Source organism: Falco punctatus (genome assembly GCF_963210335.1).
Source record: "Falco punctatus genome assembly, chromosome: 7".
Lineage (NCBI taxonomy): Eukaryota > Metazoa > Chordata > Aves > Falconiformes > Falconidae > Falco > Falco punctatus.
The window spans coordinates 6,092,570-6,100,397 of NC_137587.1; positions in this window are offsets into that span (position 1 = coordinate 6,092,570).

Sequence of the window (7,828 nt, forward strand, 5' to 3'; positions counted from 1 at the left end):
TAAGGTTTCTTTAAACAGGCTGATACCACCAGAGCTTTCTAACGTTCAGTCTGTTAACAGCATGGCAACTCCTGTCACTTCAGCAAGAGATTTGTGTTGTACTTTATAAATTACATTGCACTAAATAAAGAAGCAAGCAGAAAGTTTGTAAGGATATTTGGAGAGCCTTCTAGTTTGCTGCTGCTCGAATTCCCCAAATGCAATACTCATGCTGATTTCTGGACCACATGCAGGGACACGGGAAAATAGAAGATGAGCTGAAGAAAGGAGAAAATTAGCTTCAGAACTGCAAGCAGATGTCTAATGGGAAATTAGCCTTTCTGAAAGGGTAGTGGAAGTCCCATGGAAGTTAAAAGTAAATTTACTCAAAGATCAGCCTCAGGACTCAGCTTATTTAGTATCATTAGTAATTCACACCCAGTAAGGAGGAAGAAGTACCTATGTCTATTTAATCTCAACATAACTATGAGTAACTGATGTAACATGAAGGCTGAAGAGCCAAACATGATTCTGAGAGGTTTCAGGAAAATACTGACAACAAGCAGGTAAGTACAAATGTCACTATCATCTGCACTGTGATACAGTTGCTGTGCAGGCCCTCTGCTAATCCCACCTCAAAGAATAATATCACAGAAGTAAAGGTTCAGGGAAGGGTGAAAAAAATGGTCAAGAGCTTTGAAAAAATCACAGAGAGACACTGAAATGGCTTCTAGTGTTTGCGTTAGAAAGGGGCTACAAGGGACAGAACGTGATAAAAGTACATCTAATAAAGGAACCATACCAGAAAAGGCTGATGGAGAGTTTCTGTTCCATGTTGCATAATACTGTAACAGGGAGATGTGCAACGAAACTGTGAAAGGTGGAAATGGAAAACGAGCAACAGAAAATCACTTCCATGCAACATGTAGACAGATGGCAGAATTTATTTCCACTGGAGGCTGAAGACCACAGACCATCAATCTGTGTACACCTTAGGCAGGTACTTACTTTTCCTCCAGGAGAAGGGTCTAGGCGTTTGAAGTCTCCTTCCTTACCAGTTCCACCTAGGTGGAAGCAACACATATCACAGGAACTTTCTCTGTGGAATCACTGGCTTTAACTCTGAGGCGAGGTGCCAAGAACTTCACAGAACTTAGTAAGGAACTCGGTGTTCACAGGGCATAATCCTATGTTCTCAAACCATTATGATGCGTGTACTCATCTGAACACATTTCTTCCTCACTAACATTCATGTTACCAACCTCAAAGCCTCCCCATCCCAGAGAGGAACATCGTATTATCCTCAGGTGTTACTTGTATTCAAAAGCCTGACACAGCAAGAGCAAACTCCTCCCCAGTTTACATAACCACAATAACCAGAAGACAGCCCTGAAACCAAGCTTAAATCAAGCCAAAGTAAAAACAAAATAAATCTACTTGCATCTTAAAAATATAGTGCAAAATGTAAGAGACTTACAATTGTATCTACCCACCCCTATATAAGCTCCAAAGTGGGGTTTTTTCATTATGTATGGCCTGGCTAGCAAGGCAATCTGAATTCCTGTGTACTCGTATGGTTGAGAGATTTCCTTTGGAAAGACCTTGTTCTTTTTACTGAAATTATTGACCACCTCAGCACTATTAAAAACTGCTAACAAATCATCCTCTTTCTGTAAGGTAAATGTGTACTTTTATGCCTGACCAAGTGATGTTCAAACCTGAAGATAAAAGTTTTTCTCACATTAAAGCACACACTGTGATGCTTCACTTTGATATTTAGTTAGTTCTTATGAAGTATTGCTAATACAAACCAGAGTCCTTTGCCATTTTGGGAACAACAGAAGCGTTTCTGAGAAGGATGCTTGCTATTAAATCCTGCATTCACTGTGGCAGAAATGTTGTGAGGGTAGATGTGAATTACTAACTGGGTTAAACTGGGTTTTACCAGTGAGAGCTGCTGCTGGGCACTGACGTATATCGTGAACAAAGTATAAAAGTGTCCAAATGTATTTTTCATTTCAATGTTAAACTGAGAAAAGAGAGGTTAAAAAAAATGAGAAAATAGGTGAAAAAGGTATGAAGGGACCATTAACAAGTGATATTTGGTTCTTTCATTCAAGGGCTGCAGTGGGCAGGTGTGGCCTTGGAAGATGACATGGTCCAAGGAGAGGAAAACTTGCTGGCAGCCAGACTGCCCCAGCCATGTTTACTGTTCACCTCAGATCTGCCCCCAGATCTGTTTCTCTAAGATACTCATGCCCACATGGAAAGGACTCCTGGAGCCTGTATGCACCTTGCAGCCCCTCCACCACTCAGACGGGGGTTCTGGAACACGAGACAAAATTAAACAGTAAAGATAATCTCTTGCCTGAGCAATTTCCTTCTCACTCAGAGAAGCATTTTCTGCTTTCCTACACAGAAAAAACAATGCAAGATAGCCACCTCAGAGGTGGACACTTAAGTGATAGGGCAGATATTTATCTGCTATATATATGGGGAAAGGAGAGACCCTCAAAGTCTGCTGGCAATTCTCTTTGCTAATGCTTCCTGACCTCCTATTACAGATCAAATTAATTTTGTTTCTGAATTCCCTCACAAACCACCTCCCTCTATCTCCCTCCCCTCCATCGCCTTTCAAACCTGGTAAACATGAGCATGTCAGGCACAAAATACTTCAGCAGAGAGCATGACTCCATCAAAGCTTAATAACTTTACTCCCAGCAAGAATAATGGAAGGGGAGCTTCTTGGGCTATATCCATCAATTTTTATTAAACATTTCCTTCAAAGCTGTCAGGCCACTCATTCCTCCATCTAGTGAAAGAAAAGCTCTGATGTGGGGCAGTGCTGAAAGGCTCTTGGAAAAGAAGATGAGAGCCAACAACGTGACCACAATCACCAAAACTTCAATCTCACCAAGGCTATTAAAGGATACACTGCTGGTTGCTATGAGTCACACAGAAAGATAACTGCTTTGCAGACTTCAATACACCTTGGGAGAATTAGATTTTTCTAAGTTGCGGATGGCATTTTTTTCTCCCTTCTCTCTTTTTTTTCCCCCTTCCTAGTTTACTCCATACCTCACTCAATCAATTTTGCTTTCTGTATGTGGCAGGCAGGCAACACTGTACTAAGCATATCAGAGGCCTGGCACCCGATGGACTTTGGTATCATTTCAACAGGGTTCTGGTGTACACCGCAGGAATGGTTTCACTTTTTGATGAGGATGACTGCAAAGCTAGCAGATGGAGATCAGAATCGGTCCAAACAGGAGGAACAGGAAGAACAGATTACCTCATATGTGCTTGCAACAGGGTACAATAATGTCCCCTGAGCCACCTGGGGACTCTGAGATAGAAGACAGGATGAAACGGACATAGACCCTGATCTGATCTGTGATTCCCATGCCCTCAGGAGAATCCAACAGCAGAAACAAGTGAAGTGACCTGCTTTTCTAAGTCAAAGAACATCTGCCACAGCCTTGCCTTTCAGGAATGCAGAGCACTCACTGGAACAGACCCAAACTGAAGCATCCTGAACGTTCCTGTGCGTAGAGATGCTCTGTGGCTAAGGAAAGTACACTAGAAGCCAGAGCTGGGTCTTCCACCTGACCTACTAAGTGACAGTTGTCTTAATCTATTCTTTGTGGGGATTATCCAGGTTACCAACTGTTCATGTCAGTGGTGCAGAGACAGTTCAGGTCCAGCTGGATAATAAATAAGGCACAGCACCACAAATGTGTTCAGGCTGTTTCTAGAAGCATCTTGTTCCAGTAATGGCACAGCCACTGAAGCACAGCCCAGAGCCAGAACTAGTAAAAACCGCTAGGCTTCATCTGGCACCATGCAAGCTCTAGGATCCACACACAGATGTGCCAAAGCTTTCCTATACAGTCAGCCAAAGGCCAGCTGCACTTCCTTGCTTTAATCTGACCTGACTCCATAAGACACTTCACCTACTCTCCATTCCCAGTTTCCAGGAATTGTGTACTTGAGCCCAAGCTGTCACGAACCAGTATCACTCTTGTTGAGGCTGATGAGCCATCCTGGAAACCAGAGTACCAGGGAGCATAGCAAAGAGACTCCCCAACTCTGGATCCTGCAAACCTGGTCCACAGTCAGCAATGATTAGAGTGGTGAGCCCCAAGCCCTATTTATGATGGGAAGCACTAAACTCCACACCACATATATGCTATTTATGTTTCTCTGTTTTCTTGGATAGCCCAACCATCTACTACACCGAGTAATTATAAGCTTAAAAAAATATGTAGAAGCATAACAGAAGTGACATCATATCTGTGGCTTCCAAAGTCTTGTCTGCTAAATGTGAATCATTATGCAAAGACCACTGCTATAGCAGTCAGTTGGTTAATGAGCTAAATTCATAAGTGAGTTCAGTTGCCACTGACACTACAGTCAAGGTAGGTCCCATTTCAAAGCTCATAACGTCCATTATAAAAGTTGCTTGATCTCATATTTCAATATATAGATCCTGCTTAGAAAGTAGAGAGATCAGAAGTTTGATCTGTGTACTGAAGTGATGGAATTTGTTTAGCCAGACATTACTGCACCCTGCTGCAAGCACATATGAGGTAATCTGTTCCTCCTATGTCTCTGGATATTTTTCCTCATCAGTTCTCCAACCTCCTGATTGTATTTGTCTCCCCTGATCTTCCTCCAGCATCCCTCTGGCACAAGGTAGGCCAGCTTTCTGCAGCTGAGACGCCTACCAGCCTCAGTCCTTCAGCTGGGTCCCAGTGAGGACTCAGACTCGGCCAGCTGGAAGTATCCCTTTTCCCCACCTCCATGACAGCAGCCACAGATGGACCTTGACTAGTATGTATTCCATACAGAATGAATGAGTTTGAACAGAAATTGCTACCCACCCACTTACTAAATACATTTCAGATTTTATGTCACTGAGTGTGGTGGTTTTATTCCTGTGGTTACTCACCCTAAATTCCACCATGACAACCACAGCAGATTTTTGCTTCTCTATAGGCATCTTATTACCGCTAACTCAGCCACAGTGGCATGGGGCTGAGCTGCGCGTGGAATCTGGCCCATGACCCAGCCACTTGGCACAGCCCAGGGTCAACCAAGTACTGTTTCAGAGCCTCAGTAAATTTATCCTTTTCTAGCTGCAAGTTAGTTAAGTCTCAACATTCCCACAAGGAGTCGAGGGAGAATGAATGGCCCTGCATCCAGCATTCCTTGCCTAAGGGCAGGTTTGTTTTGGTCACAGTTAGTAGTTCCACAATCTCGCAGATGAAGGAAGCTTTAATGAAAAGACACTGAACCACATCTTGGGCTCCCAGCTGTTTTGTGATGTGGGTGATGAAACAGGCTTGCTAAAAATACCTCATCAGAAATATGATCCAACCAAATATAGCTCCAGTTCCTTTATGTGACTTTAAGAGAGCATACATGGGGATGTGACATCCTGGCACACAAGCTCAAAGGCTGTGCTATGTCTTCCTTCCTTTATTAAAGCCTTCTTGCAGACATGTGCTAAATAGAACAGCACTGAAAAAAAAAAAAGAAATGCATTTTTGGCCCTGAACCTAATGGGCTGAATTAATTATACTTGCAGTAAACATCAGGATTCTGTTAATTTTTTTCTGGTATGTTTTTCTAAATCTTACAACCCTTCCACGACAGAAATTTCCTCCACTGAGCATTTCAATGCAGCCACTTCTTACTAGTGACTAAGACTACATTAGCTGCTAAGCAGCATACAGCAACAGCACGTAGCTGGTCAAAGCCGGAGGTGAAGGAGACTGCTCCGTCCCTTTGAGCAAAAGGGAGCTTTTTTAGTTTAAGAGACAGAAGACTTTATATAAGTCACAAGACTCAATGTACCAGCTTTAGACTATTGAAGTGTTTGAATTAGGGAATCTTCAAATCTCTAGTAGGAATACCAGTAACAGTTGGTCTTTAGGGGGTCTGTATTCTTGTTCTCACATGCAACATTACCAAGGCTACTGAAGTGGGCGGTAAGAACCTTTCGGATGTTTTGGTTGTGTTCCAATTCTGTCTAAAAACTGAAACGCAATATAGGGTAACTAAGAGTTACTTATACCTTTCATTTTTTAATGGGGTTCTCTTATTCTCCAGGTAAATATGCTGGACAGCATAACATCAAGTATATTCTGCTTCAAGGTCTCTGCTACACTGTAATGCAAGACCTCACTCTATCCTATATGCACAGCAGTAAGGATGCTGTGCAGCAAAATCACTGCTTCTCTTCCAAAAACAAATGTCAAGTTCCTCACCCCTAGCAGAAAGCCACCTGCTTCTGCCCCCAGTGTCTTTCTGCTAACCCTCAAAACACCAGCTCTGTGCCACACAGAAATGCAGAGCTGCCAAGCAGGAAGAAAAGGCAGTCAGGGAGCATGAAAAGTCTTCAGGTCCTCCCCCTCACCCCATCACCATTCATCCTGCTGGTCCTAACATTTGCATGGTCTCTCTTCCCACAGTGACAGGGTCATGTGCTTGACTGAACCAAGATGCAGGCAGCATAGCTGTTGCCATTTATTTCAGGGACTAAGCAGTACATACTCATTCTCATCACTTAGAACCACTTACAGAGGACAGTGCCTCTAGCTGCTTGGCCACCATCCCTGAGCCAGCCAGTGAAGACCAAACAGATGTGGCAAGTGCTAGGAGACTGTGTTTCCTTGCTTGCTTACCACCATGCTTTTACCACCACTCACACCAGGGGTCCTCAAACCACAGCCCGCGGGCCGGATACGGCCCCTCAGGGTCCTCAATACAGCCCCCTGTATTTAGAGAACCCACCCACCCCCCGCCAGGGGCTGGGGGTGGGGGGAAGCCAAGCAGCCACAGATGACTTCCTCCCACTTCATCTGCGCACTGGCCCCCTATTTAAAAAGTTTGAGGACCCCTGACTCGCACTGCTGTTTCAAGCAACGGCCAGTTTACTCTCACTTCATACTGGCTCTGCTCAAGGATGCTTATATTCTACCTAGACCAATAAGACCAAGCTGGATTCTAGGTAAATCAGAGTAAGACTCCAGTGGACAAGTGAGAGCTGTTACATACAGAATTTCTTTATGGTCTACTAAAAGGACCTAACTTGTATGAAAATCCAAGAAAAATATTAGCAATTTAACTAATGCTCTAGCAATCTAATGAAAACATAAGAAACACCACTTAAAATTAAAATGACCTAGTTCCTATTGTGGATCATTAGTAATGCAATAAATGCCTAGAAACAAGTAACTGCCCTTCTCTTTTGTCAAGTGCACATACTTTCAGTCCAGGGAATTGTCAGCTGGGAAGAGAATGATGTTGATGGTGACTTTTTTCTTCCTGGGTCTTGTATCCATCCTAAGCTACTTTCGCATGTTTATACTCCACTTTGTAAATAGGCTACATTTTTTTGCTCTCCTAATGGCTCTCGGGGTTAGTTGAGCCACAATTCCTTCTCTGTACAAGATATGACACACCAAGATGTGGCATGGTTATCTTTTGGGAAAGAACTACACAACTGCACAGAGTGAAGGAAAACCTAAAGTCAGTCAGGTAAAGTATAGCTAAAAACAAGCTCAAAACAACAGGATAGGCAAAAGATAACCTTACCATTGGAAAATGCTGTTATTAGGGTTGTGACAGGCCAGGCGGTAGCCATTTGATTCTAGTTACAGGCAGAAATGTTTAAGTAATTTTATACTTACACCTAAAGTTAAGCTACAATAGATTTAAAGATTATACAAACCCAGGCAAGGACTGACATGTTTTAAAGCCTGGTATCGCTAATTATTACAGAAAAACTTGAGGCCTGTTACCTGCACTTGGAAAACCAAGTTGTCCAGCAGATGGGACTATA